Below are 18792 nucleotides of genomic sequence, written 5' to 3'. Positions count from 1 at the left end.
AAGATCTTGAAGCAGTGCTCAATCACTGCATTACTTGCCTATGCAATCAACAATGAAACTCATAAAGATATCAGCAATAGAATTTGCTCTTGGCTTGAACCTCAGGAGAAAGCTTTTAGAATATTGAGTCTAAAGAATATAAAAATCAAAGCAATGCGCAAAAATTGCCTTTTGTGAGGCTGTGGTTCTTTACCCTGTTATGAGATTTTTCTAAATTTGATCATTGTGACTCTGGTCCTAGTGATCTCACTGTGTTTAATTATCATGGGCTTACCTAAGAAATAAGGCAATATTTCATATGAACAAGGTTGCTGCAAGTTTTTCTACAATTCATAGGAATTTCTTATAAATGGTACCCTAATCTTCCTTATGGATTCCATACTTTCATTGACACACAGGGATCACCTCTCCCCTTTTTGTTCTATGAAATTCCCTTTGCTTCCATATAAGGGGATCTCTTCAAAACCCAGGAAGCATGAATCCTTTTAAAATAAGTAAGAAAAAACCCAAAATACCAAACCAAAAAACCCAAACCAAAACAGGCGGGAACAAGCTTCTCTCAAACTGTGATTGCATGAGATGTCATTTTGACGTGCGGTACTTGTATATGGATGAAAAAAGCTGCGCTACTATGATAAAACCTATCAAAGTAATATGTTTACCTTCCCCTCACAAAGTGGTTTTAATGTATTTTGCTTGTGGCATTGCAGGCAAATTTTATTTTGGAACAAACATAATTTGCCATAACTTTCCGTTTTATCAGGGATTGTTTACTATGGTTAATTTGATAAAAATGCAATTATATATCTACACCTGATTCAAATCAAATTGATAATGTCTGGTAATTCAGTAGTTTAAAGCTCCAGTATTACTGACTCTGAAACTGCATTTGATATCATGGACAGATGCTCCCTTTTGAGTGCAGCAGCATCAGCTAAAGATGTTACTGTTCACTCCCTGTGGGTATCTTTCTTGGATGATTTGAAATTTCCATCTCCCACCATTGTGTCTCATTAAACTGGTCCTGGAATACTTCCTAATTCAGATCAGGCAAAATAAACTAAGTTTATTCAAACTCTTACATGAGCTGTTGAAATTAATGCAGCTGATTTGTTGGCAGGGAAACAGGAATCATCCACATGCACTGCACTTCAAGGGTGGCAATGTACAACGAGAAAAACGTTACTAGCACCCAGGGTGTGGAAAAAGAGAAATCTTTAAGTAGCACATCTGTGAAGAGCAAAGGTCTCTCTTTTATTGAAAGACTTTTTGCCTAATTAAAGACAAATTGTAGGTGAGCTAAATGCTGAACCAGTATGAAATAAGGTGGTAACTGTTCAGTCAGGTTGCTCTTGAAGGATGGGCTGTTTAGTGCTCTTCTGGCATATTCTAGAAGAGTATTATGAAGAGCTGACCTGATGCCACATAAAATTGAGAATTCAAACCAATAAATATGAACATCTGGAAGTCAAACGTGTGGTGCAGGGCCGAAATATAATCCCTAGAGCTGTAGGCCCTTCTCTTGTTTTATAGTAAGTAAAGGCACTGTATTTCAGAGTGGTGCCCCAGAAAATCTGTAACCTGAATAAGTCAATAGAAAATACCTGATGGCAGGGATGTGGTGAAATTTTATCCCTTTGAAGAGGAGTTCAGGAGTTGTTAGGGGCTATCTTAATATGTTAGAACTAACCTCAATGCTTGATCTTAAAGCACTCCTCCATGTAGACAGGCTTGCTGGTACTGGTCTTCAACTTGTGCTCCTCAACTTTTTGCTTGTCTCCAACAAATTCTTTTCTCCCGTGCACATATCATGATTGGGGAGAAAGGATAAATTTCTCACACCAAAAACAGGTAGCTTACTGTTCAAGCTGGTGGGAGAAAGGGATGCCAGTTCCTATTCCTAATTTTCTCTATGTCTCTTCTGATAATGTATAACAAGGTCAGTTAGGTGTTTTCATGGCTTGAATCCCATCAGAGGATGCTTACAAACTCTGCTGCCTATGTGACTGCTTTATTTGTTGTTTTTACAAAAATGAGGTGGTCTCTTTTGACTGTATTTTGAGAGAAAGCAGTGAACAAACTTTGGTTAGAGTCTGTGTGTAAGAAATGTACTTGCAACATTCAACTGGACAGTGCTTATCAAAGAACTCTTTCTTGTATGCTCTTGTGGCAGTTAGACAATCCTGGTGAAGTTTAGAAACAGAACTAATAATGTCTTAAAAAATTTCAGGTCAAGCAGGAGACTTATTATACCTGTCCTAGCTTCATTTTCACATCAGAATCGATTGAGATAGGGATGCATTCACCCCAGATTTTGGCTATAAATCCTGCTTAAGCATATCTGTAAGACAGATACCCCAACAAGGAGTTTTGATTTTATATTAGTGTTATGCTCTTTGAACTGAGCAAGATGAAAAAAATTGGTGTGGGTATCTTGTCTCAATGACATATTTGCAGTTAGAATGTATATTGTACTCTTTTACTCCTCCCCTAACTCCCCATGAAGTGTCTGATATAACTTTAAAATCCTTTGATTCCTTGCTTTGTATTTATAAGCTTTTTTTAAATTAGAGGTTTTCCATACTTACACCTGCTCTCCTCTCTTAAGAAACATTAAAACACTGTATTAAAGTTCTGAATTTATGGTTGCCCATGAATTTCAAAGTTGGAGACAAATACAGTATAGCCTTAAAATATGTCACTGTAAAAATGTAATTAGAAGAAATGTGGAGAGGTTACTGATAAACCATCACAGAAAAAAGATGAATTATGTTCTAAAGTATGTATAAATAATAGGAATAGAACTGTATTTCAAATATTAATAGATTATTGCCATCAATAAACAAGGGTATCAATCTCACATACTTACTATAAATTACATCCATTAGGTCTTTCTTTCTCAAGAACATAAATCCATACAATCTGAGCATGTATCAGTTTTTAAATCCATAAATATATTATGTAACAGTTCTCTTTGAGGAGATAATACTTTGTTCAATATTCTGTTAAAATGTCTCAAATGAAGTAAATGGGCTTCTAGAGTCTTATTTATGGAGGCTCAGGAGAGCAGAACATAAAATATCCAAGTAAAAGCACTTGCAAACTCAGAGAGTACAGTACCCAATTCTTCTAACCAAAATGAGAAACTGACTGAGTTTCTAGATTCGTGCAACTCATTGGTGTCTGAGAGAATCCTGACTATATCAGAAACTTTACCCAGCCAGAAAAAAAAGGTTACCTTAATAAAAATATTTTTTTACCTTTTCCTGTGGTATTCTTTTGCTGTATCCTGGTAGCTGATATAGAAAGACCAGATCAAGGTGGCATAGATTTAATTTTATATCCACGTAGGAGTTAGGGCTTCTCCCCTCTCCAAAGTGACAGGACTGATAACTCTACTGAATTGCATGTACACCTGTGCACACAGCATGGTGAAAGCAGGAGGAGCTGGAAGTCATTGACGTAGTTGCCATCCTGGGAACAGGGTAGGATAACTTGCACAACCGAAATGCTGCAGTAATGCTTCAGAAGGGATAGACAACAACTGAGAATTGGTAGGGTAGCCCTGTTTGTCAGGGAGAATTTTGGTATTCTAGAGCCTAATGATAGTAACAGTAAGGTCTAATATTTATGGTTAAAGACCTGGGGGAAGGCCAACAAAGCAGATATCCTACTGGGAGTCTATTAGACACCATCCAGTCAGAATGAAGAGGTAGATGAAATATTCTGTAAACAACTGGGAGAAGTCTTGTGGTTTCTGGCCCTTGTTCTTTTGGGGAACTTCAACTCACCATGTGTCTGCCAGAAACAGGCAGAAACAATAGATCAGAGAGGAAGAAGTCTAGGAGGTTTATGGAGTGTGTGGAAGGTAACTTTCTGATGCAGGTTGTGAGGAACCCAGCTAGGTAAGGTGCTCCACTAGATCTGCTGTTGTTACTATACTGGTGGTTGATGGGGTGGCCAGCTTAGGCCAGCAACTCAGAATGATAGATTTTGATTCTCAGAGTAGGAGAGAGGTCAGCAAAGACACTGCCTTGGACTTCTGGAGGACACACTTTGGCCTGTTCAGGATGGTGGTTGAAAGAGTCCCTTGGGAGGCAGGTCTCAATAACAAAGGGTTCCAGGAAGACTGGACATTCTTCAAAAAGAAAAACTTACAGGCACAAGAGCACACTTGTCCCCATGTACTGAAAGATGAGATGCTGGAGAAGAAAACTGGCTTAAAAGAATAGGGAACTTTCATAGGAACTCAGGGGAAAAAAGAGGATCTACTAGCTACTAGGAAGAAGGGCAGGAACTCAGGAGAACTACAAGGATATTGTTAGGTTATAGATGAAACAAATCAGGAGGTTAAAAGCCCAGCTAGAAATTGATTTGGCCACTGCTGTAAGAGATTACAAAAAATGTTTTTACAAATACCTTAGAATGAAAGAAGGACTGAGGAGAATCTCAATCCTTTCTTGAACACTGGGGGAAACACTGCAGCAAAGAATGAGGAAAAGACTGGGGTACTTAGTGCCTTCTTTGTATCACTTGTTAATAGTCAGACCAGTTATCCTCAGGGTACTCAGCCCTCTGAGCAGGGGTTTGTGAAAGGCAGGTCCTGCTTGACCAACCTGGTCTTTTATGACAAGTGACCTGCTCAGTGGATGTGTAAAAGGTTGTGGACACTTAACTGCCTGAACTTTATTAAAGCCTTTTGTCATGGGAATGCTATTCTCCAATGTAGTCTTCCTACTAAAACCACACACTGCTTCTCCTTCCTGCACCACCCCCCCCCCCCCCCCCCCCCCCCCCCCCCCCGCCTCCAGCTGGAGGCACCAAATGCAGAGATCATGGGTTGACATTAGAGGAATTTACTGGAAACAGCAATGTGATAAGAAAATGAACAGTAACATCAACAATATTAATGACAAAATGTATTAAAAAAGAAAGGATTCACATGGAAAGCCTGCAACAGTAACCATTAACCAGATGGCTTCCCCCACCATGTTTTCCTGACCAGAAGGAGCCCCTTCTCCCCAGAAGAGCGCCTTTTGTCCCTACCCCTGACAATGATATGAGGTAGTGTAGAATAACCTCCCTCCTGGTTACTGCAAAAATTAATCCTGATCAGAACCAGGACATCTTTGGTGCATTTTTCTGGAGAAAGTGGCTGTTCATGTTTTAGACAGGTATAATCTTTGATGAGTGTGGATAAGAGGAAATTGCCTCTTGCCATGTTCCAGGGGGAGTTTAGATTGGATATTAGGAAATATTTCTTTAAGGAAAGAGTTGGAGAGTTTTTGAACAGACTGCCCAGGGACATGGTTGAGTCACTATTGCTTCAGATATTTAAAATATGTGTAGATGCGGCACTCAGGGACTTGGTGGATTTGGCAGCACTACACCTGTTTGACTCTGTAAACTTAGAAGTCTTTTCCAAGCTATATTGATTCCGTGATTCTTTAAGTCAACAGCTGAGCTGGAATGAAGATGCATTTTCACTGTTAATTCTTGGTGTTGTGTGAGTAGTAGAGATTCCAGTTCTGGCGCAAATGTGACTTTAAGATATACATTACCCATGATGTAGTGAAGGGAGCTAGGAAATTAGTTGAGCAGAGCACAAGCTACCAATTCAAAACACAATGGATTTTCTAAACAGCACCTTTCTTTATATAGGTCTGTATCATACAGGCTCTCTCTGGTTGCTTTTTCTCATAATAGATAAGGAATACACAGTAATTATGCACTTCCTTTAAAGTATATGTGAATATTACATCAAGTGTTTTGCTTTCTGAGGCAATAACATCAGGATTTCCAGCAAGGAGATGGTCAAATGCAGGCTCCCATTGAAAGGCCTGCAACAGTTTTTTAAGAACTTGCTGACAGGTTATGAAGTGTTTCTCTGACCAAATGTTACCACCTTTGTGGTTGTGTCTAGCTGCATGGCAGCCAGACATAACCATAAACAAACAAAAACAACAAACCAACAAACAAAAAGAAATATATTTAAAGAAGAGGTTATTTTTCTACCAGGTTTGTCCCCTGCTCTGATTTGCTGCATAGGTGCTTATGCTGGGAAAGCATATGGGGTAGTGTTGGAAGAAAACTAGAAAGCAGGTAACTGCAGTGGGGAAAAAGGAGGAAATCAGTCACCTAAGGTGGTTTATTCACTTCAGCTAAATATATAATCCTGATATAGGAGATGGGAAACACATAAGAACACAACCTCATTGCTGGGACCATCTCCAGAATGACCAACAGTGCTGTAAGGGAACAAATTTTTCATTTGCCTTCCCAAATAATTTCATAATGACATATTGACTGTTCCTATGTGCCATATTAACCATATACAAAATTCAATGCTGCTATAAGGACAAAAGTTCATAGTAATGTAGAATCATAGAATGGTTTGGGTTGGGAGGGACCTTTAAAGAGCATGTAGTCCAACCTCAACATATTTCACTAAACCATGTTTTTCAAAGCCTCATACAGCATGACCTTGAACATTTCCAGGGATGAGATATCTACAACTACTCTGGACAACCTGTTCCAGTCTGTCACCACACTCATCATAAAACAAAATTCTTCCTTATATCTAATCTAAACCCACCTCCTTCATCTTAAAGCCATTTCTCCTTGTCCTGTCTTTACAGGCAGGCCTTAGTAAAAATTGTCTCTCTGTCTTCCTTACAAGCATCCTTATTGAAAAACTTCTTCAGGCTTGCAGATTTGAACTTGATCTTTAGCAGTGGGAGGGACTTCATCTCCCTTCAGTCCTTATTTAAAGACTCGGGGGCTTGAGAGTTGGGGGGGAGGGGGGGGGAAAGAGATTACCATTGAAAATTGGGGAAAAATATTTTTGAGTTCAAATCACATTTGAGTTTAAAGTGAGTTTTTTTTTTTCTCTGCATTGACCTGGTGTTGGAACTAGAGCAGTAAAGTGCCCTACATGCCTGTTCTGGCTCCCCTGGGGGCTGGACAGAGCATTCATGGGGGGCTCCCAAGCTCCCAGCAGCTGATGGAGGGGAAATTGTCTCATGCACAGCTTTTATGTCAGTTGTCACAATCTCTCCTATCTTATTTTTTAGGGAAGGGGACATTTCCTTTGATCATCCATTTCAGGCTAATGTACTTGTAGAAGCCATTCCTAATAATTTTTTTCACATCCACTGCCAAATCCAGTTCCTGCTGTACATAATGTGATCCAGTCTGTATACCTCCAAGCATCATCCCTATATTATTCCCAGCATACATGATTCCACTGCATACGTATTTCTTTCTTATAATTTCATTAGGAGGGTCTTTCTGACCCATGCCTGCCCCCAGCCTTCCTTGCCTAATTTCTTATGCATTGGAAAGAGGGCTTTTTTACTCCAAGGTAAAAGTCCTTAAAGATTCGTCAGCTCTGCTTACACTGCTTGTCATCCTTTACCCCTGAGGGCAGGTTCCCAAAGGGTCCCATTCACTAATTCATAAACCAATTGTTTATACCAAGTTTGCATCAAGCAAAGATAGGATTCACCTGCAAGTTTGGATAACATAAATAAGACATGGTTTTTCAGAGAAAAATATGGGCAGTCCTGATCAGATAGTCTGTTTTTGTCACCTTGAGATATGAGACTTCTTGCAGTCATTTTACATTCTGTGGACATAGTGTAAATTTCACTGAGCTTCAGCAGTGGTGGCTGGATATCTGACTGGAAAATTGCCCAGTGGGCTCTTGTAAGCATATAATTGACCATTGAACCCCTGGGACATATCTCTGTTGTGATAAAATTTTGATGATGCTGGATTCCTTCAGGAACTTACGTAGCTTTTTTCTGACTTACGTAAATCCATGAAATCCATGAAATCCATAAAGCCATGTAGGATGAATTCTGATTACTTTTTTAGGTATCACATTGCTTGTTGCTCACCATATACAATTCCACCTCTAAAACATGCTCACGAATCGGGTGCTGACATCGGAGTAAAGAAATTCTCAACAGTATTCTTAAAGAATTTTAAAATTCTGGTTTTTGCATTCAATCATAGTATATCTTGGGAGTTAATGGGAATGTTGGTCTGTGTTGAAGTCTTGCAGAAGCAAATTAAGTCCTGAGTTTATTCTCATTAGCAGTTATTAGTTTGACTTAGTAAAATAGGTGCTAAAACAAAGAAGCAAGCTGGTAGGTCCACTTCACTTATTTTGGATCTCTGAAAACATTTGAAGCACACTAATTCAGACCAAGGACTTGCATAACACGGAGGACCAAATGTTTACCATGTAGAACACAAAATATGGAGAATTACTTGCTTCATAAGAAACCAGCACCAATCTGTGCCCTTTGAAATGGGAGAGGAATTATAATAAGAAATGAGGAGTAGTGAATATCTCTGGTTCTGAATTACACTAATATAGCTGTAGAGCTGTCGCTTGGCATCAATAAATACATGGCATCAAAATATTTTATGGATTTATGTGAGGCAGACAAAATCCATGTAAGTTCCTGAAGGAATCCAGCATCGTTGAACTTTTATCACCATATATCTGTGGATGGCAATAATGCTAGATTTAGGATGAGGCAAATTTTTAAAAAGAAGCAAAATATTTGCAGATTTTAATATTTTTTTGTGAGTTTTCCTGCCTCTCATTTTCCCCAGTTGTAGAGGTTCAAAAGCTCAAAAGTGACAGTTATGAACAACCACTAATAAGAACAACCACCTAATCTTTAAAATGGATATAATTTCAGGAATTTTTCATTTTGCTGTTTTAATACTGCTATCTCGGATAGAGTATTCCATTCTCTTATATACTGAAGATGGAAAATGTCCCTCACTGTCATGGTACTTCTGTAAATGCACACTAGGAAAAGCTACTGAAACTGGATTAGCAATATAGAACTTGTGTGAGAGAAATATCAAGACTCTGCTTGCACAGAAATCCTTACTGTCTATCATCACAAGGTACAGATAAATTATACTCGTGTCTTTGCAGATATATCACTTTATATTCCATAATATCAGTTTAATTTGATCTAAGAATGCTAACAGGATATGAATAGCCTGTAATCCATAAAGCAAGGCCTTAATGTAATGCCTTTTTTAGAAATCACATATACAAAACCCTCTCTGCTTAGGAGGTTAATATGAAATATGGATAGATGTAGCTGAATTAAATGAAAGAAGACAGGAAGAGCTAGAAATCTAGACTGTGTTTATACAAAACATTCCAGCTGTTTTAATTTCCCTTCATTACTGAACATCTGTCTAAAAATCTCCTTCTGTTTTTTAGAAAGAAAATGTTTCTATATTTTGTATGTAGAGCTCACTGAAGTCTTAATTCTTAATTTCAATATGTTAATTATTATGCCATTGAAATGTTTGTATTTTTATTAAGGGCTTTGATGAATCAGTGCAAAAGTATCCTAGTGTTTTACTTTGAGAAGTAAAAATTTCTGTTACACCCTCATTAGACAGAGAGAGCACAGAGACTTCTACATAAAGTGCTTGGAATAAATTAATGAACCTTGCCTAATTTCTAGATGCTTAATAAGCCAAGGGAAAACAGTATTTTGAAACTGTACTAGGCAAAGGGTCCAGTATTTGAGTAGGGTGGGTTGAAGCAGTTGAATTGTTTCCCACTGCTGAATCTTTACTGTTCACAGCTCAGTACCTTTTTTTTTTTTTGATTAGACAGACCTGTAATTTCTAGTGATTTCATTGCTGCTGTCTGAGAAGTGGTGGTCATCTTTACAATAAGGGTGGAATGTAGGAAGCTTCTGCAACACCATGGCTGAGGATTTTCCAGCCCATGGAACTGAGCTGTAAAAATACTTAGACTTTGAAATCCTATGGTCTTTCTTGGACTTGCAGAACAACGTCTTGATCTCTCTTCCCATCCCACAACACTGTAAATCATAGAATGAAGTGGAAAGAGAGAGCTAATCTGAAAAATAATTAAATAAGTGATTCTGATGTCTTTAATCTTTGCCAGCATCAGAGTATCTCTTTCAAGGCAACTTTAATCTGTGGCATCCTTGTTATATCCATTCAGAAAAGATTAAGCTACAATCACCATCAGCAGAAGATTAATTTAAAACAGCATAGAGCTTCAAATCAGGTAGGGAACTAAATGCACATTGATTGAGTGAGAAAAGAAGCTCATCAGTGCTCCAAATGTTCTGTGAAGATAAGGTGCTGCCTAAATAGTTTGCTCCCCTCTTCTCTGGCAATGATTTCATACTTTGACTTTGGAAGCTTTTGAGGTAGCAGTCTGAATACAGTATTGCCTCTGACAGACAAAGTTCAGCAGGAGGTGGACTTTGAATATTAAGATATTCTGGAATTGCACATAGGGAAAACATACAAGCTTGAAAATTCACTTATGATTAGACTGCAACGGATGAAAATCTAGGGGTCAGTGAAAGGCTATAATGTTTTCAGATATGTATCATGCAACATGATGGTCTTTTTTTTGAAATTTTGTCTGTGCCCAGTTTCATGAATTGAATAGTGACTTACTAATGCACTAATGCTGGTCATTCAGCTCACTGATCCTAAAATGTCCTTGTATCTCAGGGAAGAATAAGAGGATTTCTAAGTTTGGACTGCAAGTGTACATTAATTATGATTTCATTTGTCTTCTTCATAATGCAAGCTCTTTAACAAAGCATTTCCTTAACCACATTAGAAATTGAACATCATATATCAATCAAAGCAATACTCTGGTTATTTTTTACTACATTTGAATCAATAGGGAAAATGGTCAGACAGTAAAACATTTTAAAGAAAACATAGAAAGTTAATGTTTTAAGTAAAGCATTATTTTGGCACAGTCTTAATTTGTGAAATAATATGCATGTATTCAACACATCATCACCAAGAGGCAATTAGCTACCAGTGGGGAAAACACTGAATATTACTGAAAACATATAGTAATTTCTCTTACAGAGTCATTAATTTGCAAAAAGCATCAAAGTAACATCAAATACATGGAATTTATTTAAAAACATATTTTCTCAAGCTCTAAAAGTATTTGTGATTTGGATAGGAGTCCTAGTATCAGCCAAGAACAGGGTTAATTTTCCACAGCAGCTGAGAGGGAGTGGAGCCTGGTGCTGAGACTGGATTGTTACTCTATATTACCTCATGTCCTTGCCAGGGTTAAAGTAGGGGATTCTGCCTTTTGGGAAGAAGTGGGTTGTAGCACCAGCTGGGGAAAAAAAAAGTACCGGGTGGGGAGGTCATTGCCATTTTGTTCCTTTTCCGAGGGAGCAAGCAGCTAATGGAGCAGTGGGGTGGCTCTGACAGCAGCCACATCACATCAGGTTGGACTCAGCAAGCATTTTTCATATAATCACCCTCTTTTATACACTACAGTTATTAGTATTGTTGCTGTTACTCTGTGTTTTCTTATCTCATTGATATTTCCAGTAAAGCATTTTTGTCTCAACTTGTGATATTTGCCTTTTGTCTCTCTCACCTGAGGGGCTGGAGAGACTTTGAGCAGCTGCATGGGGTTTAATTTCCAGCTGGGGTTAAACCACGCAATAGCTCCAGACAATTTCTCAAGCATGGGAAAAATGTCGCTCTAATGTGGTTAATGGCAAAACAACTGGATTTGACTGGCTTGTAATTTTACCACTTAGAAAACAGGCTGGTTTGACTCTTGATGACTGCAGATTGATGCAGCTCCAATAGAGACTGTGATTTGAACCAGCTGGGGGCCTAATCTATACACTTCTGTAACAAGTTGGAGTTAGTTTGCAGGTACAGAGAGCCTCTCTATTATTAACACTGCATTACCCCAGTGTGAATAGGAAGCGAATGAACTCCTAATGTCTCCTACTCTTCTAGCTCTTGAGATCTAAAAATTGGACAATAAAAGCTTTTTTTCTTATAGCTTAAGGGAAAAAAGAACATTTACTCGGTTTTAAAACTGACTGTGAACTAAATGGCTTCTCCCAATGAAGGTCTTCTCTGTGTTTTACTTTAAATTTGTAACAGTAGCCTCAGCTAGACAGAGTGGTGATGAGGGCCTCTGCTGCATTAGTGTGAAAATTACAGAGCTGTAATTTCCTCTTAAGTTTGATTTTTTTGTTGTTTTTTTTTTTCCTCCAGAGGAAAACTAAGGGACAAGGTTTGTTATTGTTCCTAACCAATAAAAACAATGGTACAACAATTCTTCCATTTGAATAGGAAATTAGTTTTTGAGTAAATACAAAGATGAGTCAAGCAAAGAAATAATGAGGTTTCTGCAATGTATTTTTTTACCAGATGGAAATAAGTTATGTTGAAACAGCTGAGGCCAGCCAGTTTCATTCTTGTACTCTACAGAATACATTCAAACCCAAGCCCCTCTTCCTTTGCTTTTATCCTACTCAATTTTTTTGAATCCTGTTGTTCCTGTGCTTCTGTTCTGCATAGAGATGTATACACAGCTTAGCCTATGTGTACAAGATATCTTATTTTGAGTTTTGGAAATTTTCTATTTGCATATAAAGACAGTCATCCTCAGGGTGTCTTTTCAGATGTTTCTAATGTACTTTTCTGAGGTGACACCTAAATCCTTCAAAGTTACATATACAACTTCTAAACCAGTTCCTAGGTCAGTGTGTGGAATAATTGAATATAGGTCCTAATTTCTATGTTTTACACAAGCAACATTCCTCTGTCTTTTCAGCAGCTGTCCAACACAGTCACATGCATGCACCAGGAAAACAGATGGAGTCTATATGCTGGTTAATCAAAGCAATGATGACATCTTGATAAACAGGACCCCAAATAATAAATTAATCAGAGTAGAAATAAATAGGCAGACTCTTAACATAAATACCAGAATACCAGTAAATACCAGAATACTACCAGAATACCAGAATACCAGTAAATACCAGAATACCAATAAATACCAGAATACTACCTATATGATAAACTCTAGATTTCATTTTGTTACTTCAGGAGCAGAATTACTGTAACCCCAACTGCAATGTACAAAATTGCACACATGTGCCAAAAAAAAAAGGGATGAACTTTTGTTAAGAAAGCTTCCTAAAATCCATATTGGAAAACATTGTAGTCAAGGTCAATGGTGTTGTGCAGTCCATTGTTGGTAGTCCTAAGCATAGTTGAATGTGCATTTATAAATCCCATTAATTTCAGTCTTGATGCCATAAACACATAACTAAAATAACCTGAAGCATGGCACTTTTATGTAGTGATTTTTCTGACAAAAGAAGGAGAAAAATCTATTTCCAAAAGGGGAGGCCTGAGGTATTTATTGCTGCGGCCATTGCCAAACACATCAACATTTTCTATAAAGCTGTGTTGGTGAAGTTCAAATCCCAGAGTTGTGTGCACACAGTTATCTTAAATGGAAAACTGAACCCTTTCCTCATCCAAGAGTTCAGGTAAATGGTGACAGCAGTTAGCTCCCAGGGTCAAAAACTTGACAGAAATAGCAAACTGTTCTGGAAGGTGAGTGTATCAATTAGATGTATGGGAGAAATTAAGGATTCAATTCTGTGGTACTCTAAGAATAATCCATAGATGACCGAGATGTAGGCAGTAGGTTTAACCAGCTCTTGAAACCGACTGGGACTGAACTTTGATTGTCTTGGTGCTGATTATTAACAATTCTGGAATTTGATAAGTGGAAACCAAACCTTCAGAAAAGGATGTATTTTTACTTTACAAAATGTTCACACTGGGTTTTCTGATGGGAAGAAAATGTCTCAAAACATGACAGCTGAAACCTGAGCCCATGCTAGAAATGAAAAATATGTTCAGGGTCCCATTCAGGATCCCTGACATGCCTGTATACCAGTTGCTGCATTGGTCTCTGTAGATTAAAACTGGCTTGGAAATTCTTCTGTATTAGGAGTCACACTTATACTTCCATTACAGAGACACAGAATTGTGAAATGCTTTCGGTTGGATGGATCATCTTGTTCCAATCCCCATGCCACTGGCAGGGACGTTTTCCACTAGGTCAGGTTGTTCAAGGTCCCATCCAGCCTGGCCTTAAACATTGCCAGGGATGGGACACCCACAATTTTTCTGGACAGCCTGCTCCAGTGACTCAACAACCCTCACAAAAAATAATTTTTTCCTAATATCTATTCTAATCTCTGCTCTTTTAGTTTAAAAACTGTCCCACCTTGTCCTATCATTATCTGCCTGTGCATAAAATTTGTCTACCTCTTTTTTTTATAAACTCCACTTAACTGCTGAAGACTGCAGTCAGGGTTCCCTGGAGCCTTCTCCAGGCTGAAAAACTCCTGCTCTCTCAGTCTTCCCTTGTAGGAGAGGTACCATCTAAACATGTTAGTAACCCTCCTTTGGACCTGTTCTAACAGGTTGATATTCCTATGTTGGGACCCCAGAGCTGGATGCAGGGTTCCAGGTGGAGTTTCACCAGAGCAGAGCAGAGGGGAAGAATCTCCTCCCTTGCCCTGCTGCCCACACTGCTTCGGATGCAGCTCAGGATGAGGTTGATCTGGGCTGCATCCATACATTGCCAGCTCATATTCAATTTTTCATTGATCAGTACACCCAGGTCCCTCTTCACGAAGGACTTATCCCATATAAAATATATAGACATATACCATACAAACCCCTTGATATAGCCAGATATGACTGTGTTGTAAGCATTTGCCAGAGACTGGTGTGATTACTCTTTTGTTTGTTTCTGTACCTAGTTTGAGACTAGAGCTTAGACTAAAATAGCTTTTTGTTTTGAGAGCAGACCAGTTAAGTAGTTTTCTCTGTCAAAAAATCTTTTGTAGACAGCTCCTCAGGTGAAGTTGAGCTGAGCAGGGAGAGAGTGTTCTCTGCTCCTCTCTGAAGGCACAAATGGGGCCTCAAACAACATCACTGGAAGAGCACAGACTCTGATTTAGTAATAGGCAAATGTATTGAAGTCGTTGCAATAAAAAAGAATTAAGAAAACTAATATTATTTACAACTCTACCTTCTGCAGAAAATCAGGAAAGAGTCAGTGAATCTGGCTGGTTTACTGTTTAGAAGAGTATCACTCTTCTAAAGTATGAGGGAGCTGGATATGTGGTTTATATAGAGCCACCTGCACCTGATGTAGTTATTCATATTGTGAGGTATCAAGAGGTCTCAAGATGCTGTCTTTACCAGATGAAAACACTTGTCAGGCTTTTCACAGCTGGAAATTAATTTTTATTTTGCATACTGCTATTTATGTGTATTATTTGCACAGTCTGCCTGTTCTGTTGCTTCAGAGTGTTTATGAATACTTTTACATCTTCTAATGAACAAAATACAGTGCGAGAGACCATTTTGTGCATATTGGTCAGCTGTCTTTTCCCCCCCCCCGCATATGACAGGAACAATGCCTCCTGGCACTCTAGCCTTTGACTGGAGGTCAGCGACCTCCAAACACAAAACCTGCTCTTGAGGTGCTCTTTTCTTCATCCAAGTGGAACAAATCAATGCTTTAACTGCTAAGGCCAGTTAAATTACAATACGAAATCTTGCTGAATCTGCAAGTCTCAGAATTGTATTGAATTAATGAAAACCAAAGGGAATTCCCATATTACAGCTTCTCTGTATTAAGGGATCTTAGCTAAAAAACTGTAAAGTAATATTATTGGTTGATAAGGCATAAGAGATGAAATAAGTGCATCTCTGTGTAATTCTCTGCAATTTATATGCAATATTCTAAGTGTAAAATTGCCATTTTTAGACTACAAAGGAGATTCTCTGAGGGCACTGGTGGGATTTAGGAGGCCAATCATGGTTAGATTTTGGATAGAAATTAAACTTCTGAGGCTCAGATGCCTATTAAAAAATATAATTAAAAATATAATTCCTACTGATGATGAACAGCAGCTAGGCCTCTAAATACTGTGTATGTTAGTAGGAACCTTTTTCTGTTATTGCAGAAGTACACAACCAATTGAGACAACACATCTCTTGTTAGATCACTCATTCATTTCATCCTCATCATCATCACTTGATCACTGATAAAAAGCCAAGTCCCAAAGTGTGACTGCCTTCCTCCTGCAAATTGAATCCCAGCTGAATGGTGCTTTCATTGTTAAATAAGGAAAGACTAAAAGTATTCATGCTTCTGGTTATTTGCAGTACTTTTTTAGAATTATTGACTGTTGAGCTACCTGTGATTTGTATCTTTAGCAAGTAGTCATAAATTGTAAGGAGTGATTATCTTTCATTACTGGCTTGTCTCACTCATGGCAGTTCTGCTTCTAAAGCAGGTCTGAGATATATTCATATGGGAAAAAACTCACCTCGTTCCCTTAGTAGGTAAGGGTGACTTCAGTTGCAATTAAGTTCAATGTGGTTCATATGCTACTAAGTTTAATATAATGTTTATGCTGAAAAAACCAGTATGCTAAAGAAGCAGCAGTATTATTTTCTTCTTTTTTAGGTCATTCAGGTTTTTGATATTTAAATGTCACCATCCTAAGAGGTGTCTGAGATGACTTTTTGTTGGATTACATTGTAAATCTGATTCATTGCCAGTGACAAATTGTACAAAATGCGCACTTGCAAGAGGTATGCATACTGTTCTTTTGAGTGTCTGTATTTCATGATTTCTTTCAATTATATGTTTTTCTGTCACCCTGCAATTACTGTGATTTTTCTATTACTTACGCTATTTAATTTCTACTTTTTACCTGAAAAGAGATTTTTAAAAATTGTTTTGTCCTTTTCCTATGGGTTCTCCTGGGCTTGTTATTACCATTCCATTTAGTTTCTATTAGTTTGTAGCAACCACTGTCTACAATAGTGGCCTCAGATTTCTAGAAGCTGTCGCTCTTTTATAGACAGGATACTTCATTGATGTTCTGAATACTGTGTATGTTCTGAACATAACATATTTCAGTGATAAGACTGATGGACATGAAATCCCAAGGTGACAAAATGATGATGAAGCTTTAAACAAAGGGGCTGTGCAGCTCTTTGATTTCTTTTTAAATATGCAATTTGGAAATCTTGTTAGAGTTCACAATTAAAAAATGAGGCAAGAAAAGATATTAAGAGTTAAACACAGGCTTAGACCCTTTGCTTTGTAGGAATTGTCTCAAACATCTGCTTTGTAATGGAACATAAGTACATCTTACTATTTTGCAGAAGAAAGAGAGACAAGTTACTGCAGAAGTATCCTGATATGGCCCCTTCTTCCATACCATGAAGAAAAGAGGCACCATATTCCTATTGACAGAACTGTCAGACCTTACCAGCTTTTCAAGTCAGAGTGGCTTCAGAAGGACTGGAAGGTAGTGGAAGTTTTTGAAATGGGACCTTCTCGGAAAGCATGCTCTCCATTTCATTATCTAAGGCCAAAAATAAATTGGCAAGCAGAGTAGGATGCCTCTTCTGCTTGCCTGAAATTATTTGCTGTGTTGAGCCCTGGTCCATCTTTCAACTGAAACTCTCAACCAAGGTTCAGATTTACATACTGAGTCCATCACCTTCCCTCTGTAGTGGGCAGGTGGCAGACAGTGTCTAATCCAAACAAGTGCATCATCTGCTGTTCAATGGAGGAAAACATTTGACTTCCGTATTTTACTGAGTTTTTTAAGGTTGTGAGTGAAGGAGTAGAGCATCTTCATGGCTAATTCAAATGAACCTATTGCAAAAATAGCCAACAAGCAACAAAATACAAAGGAAAATCAAGATCTCCTTCCAAGAGAAGAGTGTATGCTGATCAACATGGAAAACAATAGCACAGAGGTATGTAGTGGCTTAGCTTCATCTGTGTGTAACAATAGTTTTCTACCACAGCCTTGGTCAGATGTTAAGAATGCATGCAAGTGGTTAAAACATGAAAGGGGTGCTTTTTCTAACAGATGTATAAAACATATCTTACTAGAGAAAGGGAATAAATAAGAGGTGCTGTTTTAGTGCATGCATATTTAAATGGTCAGTGAAGTAAATTAGATCAGGAATATATGATTTCTCTAGCCAAACTTGAACTATTAAATTTTACAAGAAATTACAAAACTCCTAACTGATGAAGTTGTACTTTTCCAGAGGTGTAGTATATTGAGCCCATGGAATGCATCATCCCAGCAAGTAATCAAGGACAATAATCTAGCAAGTATAAAATGAAAATAGGTTATTACAGTCTCAAAATTTAGAGTTATTGCAGATATAGGCACTTAGAAAGAAACAGGTTTGTTAGAGAGAAACTCTAGAAGTTAAGCTGGATTTTAGCTATTACAGCTTAGATGAATACAGTTGTAAAGGACTTTAATTCTACTGGCACTCCTGTAACACTCTCATACCTTCTTCTGAAGCATCCAGCGCTGGTCAGACTGAGAAATGGAAAGTGGATAAGAGAGAGTGAAGATCACATAGTAGAACAATTCTTACTTTTTAAAGATGATATTTCAGTTCTCTGCTTGCATGTGAATATCCTCATCAACATAATTTAGATTGTTTCATTCCCGCATTTTTCCTACTGAGCTTTTAAACTTGGAAGTAATTTTATTTTCTGTTTTATAAAATGCAAATGATGTAATCATGAGTGATGGTAATAACTACTTCAGAAACAAACTCCATATTTAACTGTCCAATACATGGTGGACTGTAAATTTGTTATACAATTTCCATAAACAGAATTTTGTATTTAAGATGCCTACAAGTACTACAGAGCCAACCCCAGCAATAATAAGTCATACTACAAAGGCAGTGAGTTTACTACATAATCTAACAAGTAGCAGAAGACTACAATTTCATATTTGCATTTACTTATAGGCTTATAATGAAGAGACATGGAAAGAGTAAGTTCTTCTGGCCTTTGTTACTGCTGCAAGTCAGAGAAAAGTG

This window comes from Haemorhous mexicanus, chromosome Z, assembly GCF_027477595.1.
Source record: "Haemorhous mexicanus isolate bHaeMex1 chromosome Z, bHaeMex1.pri, whole genome shotgun sequence".
NCBI classification, from domain to species: domain Eukaryota; kingdom Metazoa; phylum Chordata; class Aves; order Passeriformes; family Fringillidae; genus Haemorhous; species Haemorhous mexicanus.
The sequence above is the reverse complement of the archived record's forward strand: the minus strand, read 5'-3'. Positions refer to the sequence as shown.